The sequence below is a fragment of the Brienomyrus brachyistius genome, chromosome 2, assembly GCF_023856365.1.
Source record: "Brienomyrus brachyistius isolate T26 chromosome 2, BBRACH_0.4, whole genome shotgun sequence".
NCBI classification, from domain to species: domain Eukaryota; kingdom Metazoa; phylum Chordata; class Actinopteri; order Osteoglossiformes; family Mormyridae; genus Brienomyrus; species Brienomyrus brachyistius.
In genome coordinates this window covers 42,369,118-42,382,981 of record NC_064534.1, presented here as the reverse complement: position 1 = coordinate 42,382,981, position 13,864 = coordinate 42,369,118, and the positions used below count along the sequence as shown (strand labels likewise).

Below are 13,864 nucleotides of genomic sequence, written 5' to 3'. Positions count from 1 at the left end.
TACTTTGTTTAAAACTGTGTGTAAAAAGCTGTCTCTTTATCATTAACAATAAGTTGTAAAACGTGAATGGGGAGTGACAGTCTTCAAGTTTGTGAGAAGATCGCGCCCTGGTGGAATAAAGGCACGAACAGCTTACAGCACCTAGAATTACCAGGAAGTATTTAGAGTAAAACGGTTTCTAAAAGTTGCCTTTATGAATGAGAGAAAAATATATATATATATATATAAAATAGTAAAATGGAAGGGGAGTGATAGATTTAAATTAATCGTGAAGTGGAGCGCCCCCTGTATAAAGTAAAAGTGAGAAAAGCTTACAGCACCTGGTATTCCCAGGTGGTCTCCCATCCAAGTACTAACCAGACCCTACCCCACTTAGCTTCCGAGATCAGACGAGATCGGGCGTGTTCAGGGTGGTATGGCCATAAGCAAGAGACACTACCAAAAACAGCCCTTTTGCATTACACGCCTCTATACATGCCAGTTAGTCCCATTGGATCCTACTCCTGTTTTTTTTTTTTTTTTTATCTGACTCACACTGCAGCACCACCATCCAATCGGCAGCGCCGCACCCACACCAAACATTCACCAAACTACTCAGCCGGCAGCCTACCACAATTATTCCATTCTTTCCGCATCCGCACACTTCCTTCTCTTTAAGTCGTTTTCACTACCGCACAGGTTAATCGCCGCACGTCCCCCGCCGGCAAACATTACTCCTTTGCCTACCTCATGCAGGCTTCTCTTAACGACCCTCTGTTATCAACTCCTCTAACAGCCACAAAATCTCTGCCGCACGAAGCCCACTGGTAGCTGTTGAATCACATGCTTCCCCAAAACGTTACGCTGTCAGAACACTGGGAGCTACACACGCCAACAAGTCCATACTGCAGGCTGCAGCCAGAACAATTTTCTACATTGAAACATCGACGGCCTCTTCTCTCTAAAAATTCACCAGACCGCTTCTACCATCAGCAAAGAAGTTTCCATCCCTAATTCCTCTGTGATTCCCACTAACCTAAACATTAATCTGGCATTGAAGGGTGTGAATTACCCCGGCCAACCTGCTCTTTTAAATACAGCTTTTAGCAAGTTTTGAAAGGAGGAGAAGAGCAGACCTTGCTATGCCAACAATATCAAGTCTTCTGTGGCGAAGTGGTTTTTGCATAGAAAACAAAGCGGTGAGTTGAAGAGGAATTATATCAGTACTTTGTTTAAAACTGTGTGTAAAAAGCTGTCTCTTTATTATTAACAATAAGTTGTAAAACGTGAATGGGGAGTGACAGTCTTCAAGTTTGTGAGAAGATCGTGCCCTGGTGGAATAAAGGCACGAACAGCTTACAGCACCTAGAATTACCAGGCAGTATTTAGAGTAAAACGTGTGTAAAAGCTGCCTTTATGAATGAGAGAAAAATATATATATATATAAATTAGTAAAATGGAAGGGGAGTGATAGATTTAAATTAATCGTGAAGTGGAGCGCCCCCTGTATAAAGTAAAAGTGAGAAAAGCTTACAGCACCTGGTATTCCCAGGAGGTCTCCCATCCAAGTACTAACCAGACCCTACCCTGCTTGGCTTTCGAGATCGGATGAGATCGGGCGTGTTCACGGTGGTATGGCCATAAGCGAGAAACGCGACCAAAAACAGCCCTTTTGCATTACACGCGTCTATACATGCCAGTTAGTCCCATTGGATCCTACTCCTGTTTTTTTTTTTTTTTTTTATCTGACTCACACTGCAGCACCACCATCCAATCGGCAGCGCCGGACCCACACCAAACATTCACCAAACTACTCAGCCGGCAGCCTACCACAATTATTCCATTCTTTCCGCATCCGCACACTTCCTTATTTTTAACTCCTTTTCACTACCGCACAGGTTAATCGCCGCACGTCCCCCGCCGGCAAACATTACTCCTTTGCCTACTGCATGCAGGCTTCTCTTAACGACCCTCTGTTATCAACTCCGCTAACAGCCACAAAATCTCCGACGCACGAAGCCCACTGGTAGCTGCTGAATCACATGCTTCCCCAAAACGTCGCGCTGTCAGAACACTGGGAGCTACACACACCAACAAGTCCATACTGCAGGCTGCAGCCAGAACAATTTTCTACATTCAAACATCGACGGCCTCTTCTCTCTAAAAATTCAGCAGACCACTTCTATCACCAGCAAAGAAGTTTCCATCCCTAATTCCTCTGTGATTCCCACTAACCTAAACATTAAGCTGGCATTGAAGGGTGTGAATTACCCCGGCCAATCTGTTCTTTTAAATACAGCTTTTAGCAAGTTTTGAAAGGAGAAGAGCAGAACTTGCTATGCCAATAATATCGAGTCTTCTGTGGCGAAGTGGTTTTTGCATAGAAAACAAAGCGGTCAGTTGAAGAGGAATAATATCAGTACTTTGTTTAAAACTGTGTGTAAAAAGCTGTCTCTTTATCATTAACAATAAGTTGTAAAACGTGAATGGGGAGTGACAGTCTTCAAGTTTGTGAGAAGATCGCGCCCTGGTGGAATAAAGGCACGAACAGCTTACAGCACCTAGAATTACCAGGAAGTATTTAGAGTAAAACGGTTTCTAAAAGCTGCCTTTATGAATGAGAGAAAAAAAAAATATATATATAAAATAGTAAAATGGAAGGGGAGTGATAGATTTAAATTAATCGTGAAGTGGAGCGCCCCCTGTATAAAGTAAAAATGAGAAAAGCTTACAGCACCTGGTATTCCCAGGTGGTCTCCCATCCAAGTACTAACCAGACCCTACCCTGCTTAGCTTCCGAGATCAGACGAGATCGGGCGTGTTCAGGGTGGTATGGCCGTAAGCGAGAGATGCTACCAAAAACAGCCCTTTTGCATTACACGCGTCTATACATGCCAGTTAGTCCCATTGGATCCAACTCCTGGTTTTTTATTTTTTTTATCTGACTCACACTGCAGCCCCACCATCCAATCGGCAGCGCCGGACCCACACCAAACATTCACCAAACTACTCAGCCGGCAGCCTACCACAATTATTCCATTCTTTCCGCATCCGCACACTTCCTTCTCTTTAACTCCTTTTCACTACCGCACAGGTTAATCGCCGCACGTCCCCCGCCGGCAAACATTACTCCTTTGCCTACTGCATGCAGGCTTCTCTTAACGACCCTCTGTTATCAACTCCGCTAACAGCCACAAAATCTCCGCCGCACGAAGCCCACTGGTAGCTGCTGAATCACATGCTTCCCCAAAACGTCGCGCTGTCAGAACACTGGGAGCTACACACACCAACAAGTCCATACTGCAGGCTGCAGCCAGAACTATTTTCTACATTCAAACATCGACGGCCTCTTCTCTCTAAAAATTCAGCAGACCGCTTCTACCACTAGCAAAGAAGTTTCCATCCCTAATTCCTCTGTGATTCCCACTAACCTAAACATTAAGCTGGCATTGAAGGGTGTGAATTACCCCGGCCAATCTGTTCTTTTAAATACAGCTTTTAGCAAGTTTTGAAAGGAGAAGAGCAGAACTTGCTATGCCAATAATATCGAGTCTTCTGTGGCGAAGTGGTTTTTGCATAGAAAACAAAGCGGTCAGTTGAAGAGGAATAATATCAGTACTTTGTTTAAAACTGTGTGTAAAAAGCTGTCTCTTTATCATTAACAATAAGTTGTAAAACGTGAATGGGGAGTGACAGTCTTCAAGTTTGTGAGAAGATCGCGCCCTGGTGGAATAAAGGCACGAACAGCTTACAGCACCTAGAATTACCAGGAAGTATTTAGAGTAAAACGGTTTCTAAAAGTTGCCTTTATGAATGAGAGAAAAAAATATATATATATATAAAATAGTAAAATGGAAGGGGAGTGATAGATTTAAATTAATCGTGAAGTGGAGCGCCCCCTGTATAAAGTAAAAGTGAGAAAAGCTTACAGCACCTGGTATTCCCAGGTGGTCTCCCATCCAACTACTAACCAGACCCTACCCTGCTTAGCTTCTGAGATCGGATGAGATCGGGCGTGTTCAGGGTGGTATGGCCGTAAGCGAGAGATGCTACCAAAAACAGCCCTTTTGCATTACACGCGTCTATACATGCCAGTTAGTCCCATTGGATCCAACTCCTGGTTTTTTATTTTTTTTATCTGACTCACACTGCAGCCCCACCATCCAATCGGCAGCGCCGGACCCACACCAAACATTCACCAAACTACTCAGCCGGCAGCCTACCACAATTATTCCATTCTTTCCGCATCCGCACACTTCCTTCTCTTTAACTCCTTTTCACTACCGCACAGGTTAATCGCCGCACGTCCCCCGCCGGCAAACATTACTCCTTTGCCTACTGCATGCAGGCTTCTCTTAACGACCCTCTGTTATCAACTCCGCTAACAGCCACAAAATCTCCGCCGCACGAAGCCCACTGGTAGCTGCTGAATCACATGCTTCCCCAAAACGTCGCGCTGTCAGAACACTGGGAGCTACACACACCAACAAGTCCATACTGCAGGCTGCAGCCAGAACTATTTTCTACATTCAAACATCGACGGCCTCTTCTCTCTAAAAATTCAGCAGACCGCTTCTACCACTAGCAAAGAAGTTTCCATCCCTAATTCCTCTGTGATTCCCACTAACCTAAACATTAAGCTGGCATTGAAGGGTGTGAATTACCCCGGCCAATCTGTTCTTTTAAATACAGCTTTTAGCAAGTTTTGAAAGGAGAAGAGCAGAACTTGCTATGCCAATAATATCGAGTCTTCTGTGGCGAAGTGGTTTTTGCATAGAAAACAAAGCGGTCAGTTGAAGAGGAATAATATCAGTACTTTGTTTAAAACTGTGTGTAAAAAGCTGTCTCTTTATCATTAAAAATAAGTTGTAAAACGTGAATGGGGAGTGACAGTCTTCAAGTTTGTGAGAAGATCGCGCCCTGGTGGAATAAAGGCACGAACAGCTTACAGCACCTAGAATTACCAGGAAGTATTTAGAGTAAAACGGTTTCTAAAAGTTGCCTTTATGAATGAGAGAAAAAAATATATATATATATAAAATAGTAAAATGGAAGGGGAGTGATAGATTTAAATTAATCGTGAAGTGGAGCGCCCCCTGTATAAAGTAAAAGTGAGAAAAGCTTACAGCACCTGGTATTCCCAGGTGGTCTCCCATCCAACTACTAACCAGACCCTACCCTGCTTAGCTTCTGAGATCGGATGAGATCGGGCGTGTTCAGGGTGGTATGGCCATAAGCGAGAGACACGACCAAAAACAGCCCTTTTGCATTACACGCGTCTATACATGCCAGTTAGTCCCATTGGATCCTACTCCTGGTTTTTTTTTTTTATCTGACTCACACTGCAGCCCCACCATCCAATCGGCAGCGCCGGACCCACACCAAACATTCACCAAACTACTCAGCCGGCAGCCTACCACAATTATTCCATTCTTTCCGCATCCGCACACTTCCTTCTCTTTAAGTCCTTTTCACTACCGAACAGGTTAATCGCCGCACGTCCCCCGCCGGCAAACATTACTCATTTGCCTACCGCATGCAGGCTTCTCTTAAAGACCCTCTGTTATCAACTCCGCTAACAGCCACAAAATCTCCGCCGCACGAAGCCCACTGGTTGCTGTTGAATCACATGCTTCCCCAAAATGTCACGCTGTCAGAACACTGGGAGCTACACACGCCAACAAGTCCATACTGCAGGCTGCAGCCAGAACAATTTTCTACATTGAAACATCGACGGCCTCTTCTCTCTAAAAATTCTCCAGACCGCTTCTACCACCAGCAAAGAAGTTTCCATCCCTAATTCCTCTGTGATTCCCACTAACCTAAACATTAATCTGGCATTGAAGGGTGTGAATTACCCCGGCCAACCTGCTCTTTTAAATACAGCTTTTAGCAAGTTTTGAAAGGAGGAGAAGAGCAGACCTTGCTATGCTAACAATATCAAGTCTTCTGTGGCGAAGTGGTTTTTGCATAGAAAACAAAGCGGTGAGTTGAAGAGGAATTATATCAGTACTTTGTTTAAAACTGTGTGTAAAAAGCTGTCTCTTTATTATTAACAATAAGTTGTAAAACGTGAATGGGGAGTGACAGTCTTCAAGTTTGTGAGAAGATCGCGCCCTGGTGGAATAAAGGCACGAACAGCTTACAGCACCTAGAATTACCAGGAAGTATTTAGAGTAAAACGGTTTCTAAAAGTTGCCTTTATGAATGAGAGAAAAAAAAAAATATATATATAAAATAGTAAAATGGAAGGGGAGTGATAGATTTAAATTAATCGTGAAGTGGAGCGCCCCCTGTATAAAGTAAAAGTGAGAAAAGCTTACAGCACCTGGTATTCCCAGGTGGTCTCCCATCCAACTACTAACCAGACCCTACCCTGCTTAGCTTCTGAGATCGGATGAGATCGGGCGTGTTCAGGGTGGTATGGCCATAAGCGAGAGACACGACCAAAAACAGCCCTTTTGCATTACACGCGTCTATACATGCCAGTTAGTCCCATTGGATCCTACTCCTGGTTTTTTTTTTTTATCTGACTCACACTGCAGCCCCACCATCCAATCGGCAGCGCCGGACCCACACCAAACATTCACCAAACTACTCAGCCGGCAGCCTACCACAATTATTCCATTCTTTCCGCATCCGCACACTTCCTTCTTTTTAACTCCTTTTCACTACCGCACAGGTTAATCGCCGCACGTCCCCCGCCGGCAAACATTACTCCTTTGCCTACTGCATGCAGGCTTCTCTTAACGACCCTCTGTTATCAACTCCGCTAACAGCCACAAAATCTCCGCCGCACGAAGCCCACTGGTAGCTGCTGAATCACATGCTTCCCCAAAACGTCGCGCTGTCAGAACACTGGGAGCTACACACACCAACAAGTCCATACTGCAGGCTGCAGCCAGAACAATTTTCTACATTCAAACATCGACGGCCTCTTCTCTCTAAAAATTCACCAGACCGCTTCTACCACCAGCAAAGAAGTTTCCATCCCTAATTCCTCTGTGATTCCCACTAACCTAAACATTAAGCTGGCATTGAAGGGTGTGAATTACCCCGCACAATCTGTTCTTTTAAATACAGCTTTTAGCAAGTTTTGAAAGGAGAAGAGCAGAACTTGCTATGCCAATAATATCGAGTCTTCTGTGGCGAAGTGGTTTTTGCATAGAAAACAAAGCGGTCAGTTGAAGAGGAATAATATCAGTACTTTGTTTAAAACTGTGTGTAAAAAGCTGTCTCTTTATCATTAAAAATAAGTTGTAAAACGTGAATGGGGAGTGACAGTCTTCAAGTTTGTGAGAAGATCGCGCCCTGGTGGAATAAAGGCACGAACAGCTTACAGCACCTAGAATTACCAGGAAGTATTTAGAGTAAAACGGTTTCTAAAAGTTGCCTTTATGAATGAGAGAAAAAAATATATATATATATAAAATAGTAAAATGGAAGGGGAGTGATAGATTTAAATTAATCGTGAAGTGGAGCGCCCCCTGTATAAAGTAAAAGTGAGAAAAGCTTACAGCACCTGGTATTCCCAGGTGGTCTCCCATCCAACTACTAACCAGACCCTACCCTGCTTAGCTTCTGAGATCGGATGAGATCAGGCGTGTTCAGGGTGGTATGGCCATAAGCGAGAGACACGACCAAAAACAGCCCTTTTGCATTACACGCGTCTATACATGCCAGTTAGTCCCATTGGATCCTACTCCTGGTTTTTTTTTTTTATCTGACTCACACTGCAGCCCCACCATCCAATCGGCAGCGCCGGACCCACACCAAACATTCACCAAACTACTCAGCCGGCAGCCTACCACAATTATTCCATTCTTTCCGCATCCGCACACTTCCTTCTTTTTAACTCCTTTTCACTACCGCACAGGTTAATCGCCGCACGTCCCCCGCCGGCAAACATTACTCCTTTGCCTACTGCATGCAGGCTTCTCTTAACGACCCTCTGTTATCAACTCCGCTAACAGCCACAAAATCTCCGCCGCACGAAGCCCACTGGTAGCTGCTGAATCACATGCTTCCCCAAAACGTCGCGCTGTCAGAACACTGGGAGCTACACACACCAACAAGTCCATACTGCAGGCTGCAGCCAGAACAATTTTCTACATTCAAACATCGACGGCCTCTTCTCTCTAAAAATTCACCAGACCGCTTCTACCACCAGCAAAGAAGTTTCCATCCCTAATTCCTCTGTGATTCCCACTAACCTAAACATTAAGCTGGCATTGAAGGGTGTGAATTACCCCGCACAATCTGTTCTTTTAAATACAGCTTTTAGCAAGTTTTGAAAGGAGAAGAGCAGAACTTGCTATGCCAATAATATCGAGTCTTCTGTGGCGAAGTGGTTTTTGCATAGAAAACAAAGCGGTCAGTTGAAGAGGAATAATATCAGTACTTTGTTTAAAACTGTGTGTAAAAAGCTGTCTCTTTATCATTAAAAATAAGTTGTAAAACGTGAATGGGGAGTGACAGTCTTCAAGTTTGTGAGAAGATCGCGCCCTGGTGGAATAAAGGCACGAACAGCTTACAGCACCTAGAATTACCAGGAAGTATTTAGAGTAAAACGGTTTCTAAAAGCTGCCTTTATGAATGAGAGAAAAAAAAAATATATATATAAAATAGTAAAATGGAAGGGGAGTGATAGATTTAAATTAATCGTGAAGTGGAGCGCCCCCTGTATAAAGTAAAAGTGAGAAAAGCTTACAGCACCTGGTATTCCCAAATGGTCTCCCATCCAACTACTAACCAGACCCTACCCTGCTTAGCTTCCGGGATCGGATGAGATCGGGCGTGTTCAGGGTGGTATGGCCAAAAGCGAGAGACACGACCAAAAACAGCCCTTTTGCATTACACGCGTCTATACATGCCAGTTAGTCCCATTGAATCCAACTCCTGGTTTTTTATTTTTTTTATCTGACTCACACTGCAGCCCCACCATCCAATCGGCAGCGCCGGACCCACACCAAACATTCACCAAACTACTCAGCCGGCAGCCTACCACAATTATTCCATTCTTTCCGCATCCGCACACTTCCTTCTTTTTAACTCCTTTTCACTACCGCACAGGTTAATCGCCGCACGTCCCCCGCCGGCAAACATTACTCCTTTGCCTACTGCATGCAGGCTTCTCTTAACGACCCTCTGTTATCAACTCCGCTAACAGCCACAAAATCTCCGCCGCACGAAGCCCACTGGTAGCTGCTGAATCACATGCTTCCCCAAAACGTCGCGCTGTCAGAACACTGGGAGCTACACACACCAACAAGTCCATACTGCAGGCTGCAGCCAGAACAATTTTCTACATTCAAACATCGACGGCCTCTTCTCTCTAAAAATTCACCAGACCGCTTCTACCACCAGCAAAGAAGTTTCCATCCCTAATTCCTCTGTGATTCCCACTAACCTAAACATTAAGCTGGCATTGAAGGGTGTGAATTACCCCGGCCAATCTGTTCTTTTAAATACAGCTTTTAGCAAGTTTTGAAAGGAGAAGAGCAGAACTTGCTATGCCAATAATATCGAGTCTTCTGTGGCGAAGTGGTTTTTGCATAGAAAACAAAGCGGTCAGTTGAAGAGGAATAATATCAGTACTTTGTTTAAAACTGTGTGTAAAAAGCTGTCTCTTTATCATTAACAATAAGTTGTAAAACGTGAATGGGGAGTGACAGTCTTCAAGTTTGTGAGAAGATCGCGCCCTGGTGGAATAAAGGCACGAACAGCTTACAGCACCTAGAATTACCAGGAAGTATTTAGAGTAAAACGGTTTCTAAAAGCTGCCTTTATGAATGAGAGAAAAAAAATATATATATATAAAATAGTAAAATGGAAGGGGAGTGATAGATTTAAATTAATCGTGAAGTGGAGCGCCCCCTGTATAAAGTAAAAGTGAGAAAAGCTTACAGCACCTGGTATTCCCAGGTGGCCTCCCATCCAAGTACTAACCAGACCCTACCCTGCTTAGCTTCCGAGACCAGACGAGATCGGGCGTGTTCAGGGTGGTATGGCCATAAGCGAGACACACGACCAAAAACAGCCCTTTTGCATTACACGCGTCTATACATGCCAGTTAGTCCCATTGGATCCTACTCCTGTTTTTTTTTTTTTTATCTGAGTCACACTGCAGCCCCACCATCCAATCGGCAGCGCCGGACCCACACCAAACATTCACCAAACTACTCAGCCGGCAGCCTACCACAATTATTCCATTCTTTCCGCATCCGCACACTTCCTTCTTTTTAACTCCTTTTCACTACCGCACAGGTTAATCGCCGCACGTCCCCCGCCGGCAAACATTACTCCTTTGCCTACTGCATGCAGGCTTCTCTTAACGACCCTCTGTTATCAACTCCGCTAACAGCCACAAAATCTCCGCCGCACGAAGCCCACTGGTAGCTGCTGAATCACATGCTTCCCCAAAACGTCGCGCTGTCAGAACACTGGGAGCTACACACACCAACAAGTCCATACTGCAGGCTGCAGCCAGAACAATTTTCTACATTCAAACATCGACGGCCTCTTCTCTCTAAAAATTCACCAGACCGCTTCTACCACCAGCAAAGAAGTTTCCATCCCTAATTCCTCTGTGATTCCCACTAACCTAAACATTAAGCTGGCATTGAAGGGTGTGAATTACCCCGGCCAATCTGTTCTTTTAAATACAGCTTTTAGCAAGTTTTGAAAGGAGAAGAGCAGAACTTGCTATGCCAATAATATCGAGTCTTCTGTGGCAAAGTGGTTTTTGCATAGAAAACAAAGCGGTCAGTTGAAGAGGAATAATATCAGTACTTTGTTTAAAACTGTGTGTAAAAAGCTGTCTCTTTATCATTAACAATAAGTTGTAAAACGTGAATGGGGAGTGACAGTCTTCAAGTTTGTGAGAAGATCGCGCCCTGGTGGAATAAAGGCACGAACAGCTTACAGCACCTAGAATTACCAGGAAGTATTTAGAGTAAAACGGTTTCTAAAAGCTGCCTTTATGAATGAGAGAAAAAAAAAAATATATATATAAAATAGTAAAATGGAAGGGGAGTGATAGATTTAAATTAATCGTGAAGTGGAGCGCCCCCTGTATAAAGTAAAAGTGAGAAAAGCTTACAGCACCTGGTATTCCCAGGAAGTCTCCCATCCAAGTACTAACCAGACCCTACCCTGCTTAGCTTCCAAGATCAGGCGTGTTCAGGGTGGTATGGCCGTAAGCGAGAGATGCTACCAAAAACAGCCCTTTTGCATTACACGCCTCTATACATGCCAGTTGGTCCCATTGGATCCTACTAATGTTCTTTTTTTTTTTTTTATCTGACTCACACTGCAGCCCCACCATCCAATCGGCAGCGCCGGACCCACACCAAACATTCACCAAACTACTCAGCCGGCAGCCTACCACAATTATTCCATTCTTTCCGCATCCGCACACTTCCTTCTTTTTAACTCCTTTTCACTACCGCACAGGTTAATCGCCGCACGTCCCCCGCCGGCAAACATTACTCCTTTGCTTACTGCATGCAGGCTTCTCTTAACGACCCACTGTTATCAACTCCGCTAACAGCCACAAAATCTCCGCCGCACGAAGCCCACTGGTAGCTGCTGAATCACATGCTTCCCCAAAACGTCGCGCTGTCAGAACACTGGGAGCTACACACACCAACAAGTCCATACTGCAGGCTGCAGCCAGAACAATTTTCTACATTCAAACATCGACGGCCTCTTCTCTCTAAAAATTCACCAGACCGCTTCTACCACCAGCAAAGAAGTTTCCATCCCTAATTCCTCTGTGATTCCCACTAACCTAAACATTAAGCTGGCATTGAAGGGTGTGAATTACCCCGGCCAATCTGTTCTTTTAAATACAGCTTTTAGCAAGTTTTGAAAGGAGAAGAGCAGACCTTGCTATGCCAATAATATCGAGTCTTCTGTGGCGAAGTGGTTTTTGCATAGAAAACAAAGCGGTCAGTTGAAGAGGAATAATATCAGTACTTTGTTTAAAACTGTTTGTAAAAAGCTGTCTCTTTATCATTAACAATAAGTTGTAAAACGTGAATGGGGAGTGACAGTCTTCAAGTTTGTGAAAAGATCGCGCCCTGGTGGAATAAAGGCACGAACAGCTTACAGCACCTAGAATTACCAGGAAGTATTTAGAGTAAAACGGTTTCTAAAAGCTGGCTTTATGAAAGAGAGAAAAAAAATATATATATAAAATAGTAAAATGGAAGGGGAGTGCTAGATTTAAATTAATCGTGAAGTGGAGCGCCCCCTGTATAAAGTAAAAGTGAGAAAAGCTTACAGCACCTGGTATTCCCAGGAGGTCTCCCATCCAAGTACTAACCAGACCCTACCTTGCTTGGCTTCCGAGATCAGATGAGATCGGGCGTGTTCAGGGTGGTATGGCCATAAGCGTGAGAAGCTACCAAAAACAGCCCTTTTGCATTACACGCGTCTATACATGCCAGTTAGTCCCATTGGATTCTACTCCTGGTTTTTTTTTTTTTTATCTGACTCACACTGCAGCACCACCATCCAATCGGCAGCGCCGGACCCACACCAAACATTCACCAAACTACTCAGCCGGCAGCCTACCACAATTATTCCATTCTTTCCGCATCCGCACACTTCCTTCTCTTTAACTCCTTTTCACTACCGCACAGGTTAATCGCCGCACGTCCCCCGCCGGCAAACATTACTCCTTTGCCTACCGCATGCAGGCTTCTCTTAACGACCCTCTGTAATCAACTCCGCTAACAGCCACAAAATCTCTGCCGCGCGAAGCCCACTGGTAGCTGTTGAATCACATGCTTCCCCAAAACGTTACGCTGTCAGAACACTGGGAGCTACACACACCAACAAGTCCATACTGCAGGCTGCAGCCAGAACAATTTTCTACATTGAAACATCGACGGCCTCTTCTCTCTAAAAATTCACCAGACCGCTTCTACCATCAGCAAAGAAGTTTCCATCCCTAATTCCTCTGTGATTCCCACTAACCTAAACATTAATCTGGCATTGAAGGGTGTGAATTACCCCGGCCAACCTGCTCTTTTAAATACAGCTTTTAGCAAGTTTTGAAAGGAGGAGAAGAGCAGACCTTGCTATGCCAAAAATATCAAGTCTTCTGTGGCGAAGTGGTTTTTGCATAGAAAACAAAGCGGTGAGTTGAAGAGGAATTATATCAGTACTTTGTTTAAAACTGTGTGTAAAAAGCTGTCTCTTTATTATTAACAATAAGTTGTAAAATGTGAATGGGGAGTGACAGTCTTCAAGATTGTGAGATGATCGTGCCCTGGTGGAATAAAGGCACGACCAGCTTACAGCACCTAGAATTACCAGGCAGTATTTAGAGTAAAACGTGTGTAAAAGCTGCCTTTATGAATGAGAGAAAAAAGAAATATATAAAATAGTAAGGGGAGTGATAGATTTAAATTAATCGTGAGGTGGAGTGCCCCCTGTATAAAGTAAAAGTGAGAAAAGCTTACAGCACGTGGTATTCCCCGGCAGTCTCCCATCCAAGTACTAACCAGACCCTACCCCACTTAGCTTCCGAGATCAGACGAGATCAGGCGTGTTCAGGGTGGTATGGCCATAAGAGAGAGCCGCGAACAAAAACAGCCCTTTTGCATTACACGCCTCTATACTTGCCAGTTAGTCCCATTGGATCCTACTCCTGTTTTTTTTTTTTTTTTATCTGACTCACACTGCAGCACCACCATCCAATCGGCAGCGCCGCACCCACACCAAACATTCACCAAACTACTCAGCCGGCAGCCTACCACAATTATTCCATTCTTTCCGCATCCGCACACTTCCTTCTCTTTAAGTCCTTTTCACTACCGCACAGGTTAATCGCTGCACGTCCCCCGCCGGCAAACATTACTCATTTGCCTACCGC

The 13,864-nt window shown here is 44.4% G+C and overlaps 10 non-coding genes and 2 pseudogenes across 10 annotated transcripts; all 12 read right to left on the bottom strand.

The window, feature by feature from the left end:
- Nucleotides 1-308: 308 nt before the first annotated feature.
- On the bottom strand, nucleotides 309-427 carry LOC125734292 (5S ribosomal RNA). The gene has a single exon (XR_007393610.1). It is a non-coding gene; the product is annotated as a 5S ribosomal RNA (ribosomal RNA).
- A 1,079-nt stretch (nucleotides 428-1,506) lies between these two features.
- LOC125735885 (5S ribosomal RNA) lies at nucleotides 1,507-1,625 on the bottom strand. The gene has a single exon (XR_007395169.1). It is a non-coding gene; the product is annotated as a 5S ribosomal RNA (ribosomal RNA).
- A 1,079-nt stretch (nucleotides 1,626-2,704) lies between these two features.
- Nucleotides 2,705-2,823, bottom strand: LOC125728661 (5S ribosomal RNA). The gene has a single exon (XR_007389245.1). It is a non-coding gene; the product is annotated as a 5S ribosomal RNA (ribosomal RNA).
- A 1,078-nt stretch (nucleotides 2,824-3,901) lies between these two features.
- LOC125734386 (5S ribosomal RNA) lies at nucleotides 3,902-4,020 on the bottom strand. The gene has a single exon (XR_007393700.1). It is a non-coding gene; the product is annotated as a 5S ribosomal RNA (ribosomal RNA).
- Nucleotides 4,021-5,098: 1,078 nt separating this feature from the next.
- LOC125735140 (5S ribosomal RNA) lies at nucleotides 5,099-5,217 on the bottom strand. The gene has a single exon (XR_007394438.1). It is a non-coding gene; the product is annotated as a 5S ribosomal RNA (ribosomal RNA).
- A 1,078-nt stretch (nucleotides 5,218-6,295) lies between these two features.
- On the bottom strand, nucleotides 6,296-6,414 carry LOC125735139 (5S ribosomal RNA). The gene has a single exon (XR_007394437.1). It is a non-coding gene; the product is annotated as a 5S ribosomal RNA (ribosomal RNA).
- A 1,075-nt stretch (nucleotides 6,415-7,489) lies between these two features.
- Nucleotides 7,490-7,608, bottom strand: LOC125733499 (5S ribosomal RNA). The gene has a single exon (XR_007392843.1). It is a non-coding gene; the product is annotated as a 5S ribosomal RNA (ribosomal RNA).
- Nucleotides 7,609-8,682: 1,074 nt separating this feature from the next.
- Nucleotides 8,683-8,801, bottom strand: LOC125737253 (5S ribosomal RNA). The gene has a single exon (XR_007396519.1). It is a non-coding gene; the product is annotated as a 5S ribosomal RNA (ribosomal RNA).
- A 1,077-nt stretch (nucleotides 8,802-9,878) lies between these two features.
- On the bottom strand, nucleotides 9,879-9,997 carry LOC125735081 (5S ribosomal RNA). Its single transcript, XR_007394380.1, has one exon. It is a non-coding gene; the product is annotated as a 5S ribosomal RNA (ribosomal RNA).
- A 1,076-nt stretch (nucleotides 9,998-11,073) lies between these two features.
- LOC125731952 (5S ribosomal RNA) lies at nucleotides 11,074-11,182 on the bottom strand (annotated as a pseudogene).
- A 1,076-nt stretch (nucleotides 11,183-12,258) lies between these two features.
- On the bottom strand, nucleotides 12,259-12,377 carry LOC125734594 (5S ribosomal RNA). The gene has a single exon (XR_007393900.1). It is a non-coding gene; the product is annotated as a 5S ribosomal RNA (ribosomal RNA).
- Nucleotides 12,378-13,444: 1,067 nt separating this feature from the next.
- LOC125731856 (5S ribosomal RNA) lies at nucleotides 13,445-13,563 on the bottom strand (annotated as a pseudogene).
- Nucleotides 13,564-13,864: the final 301 nt, after the last annotated feature.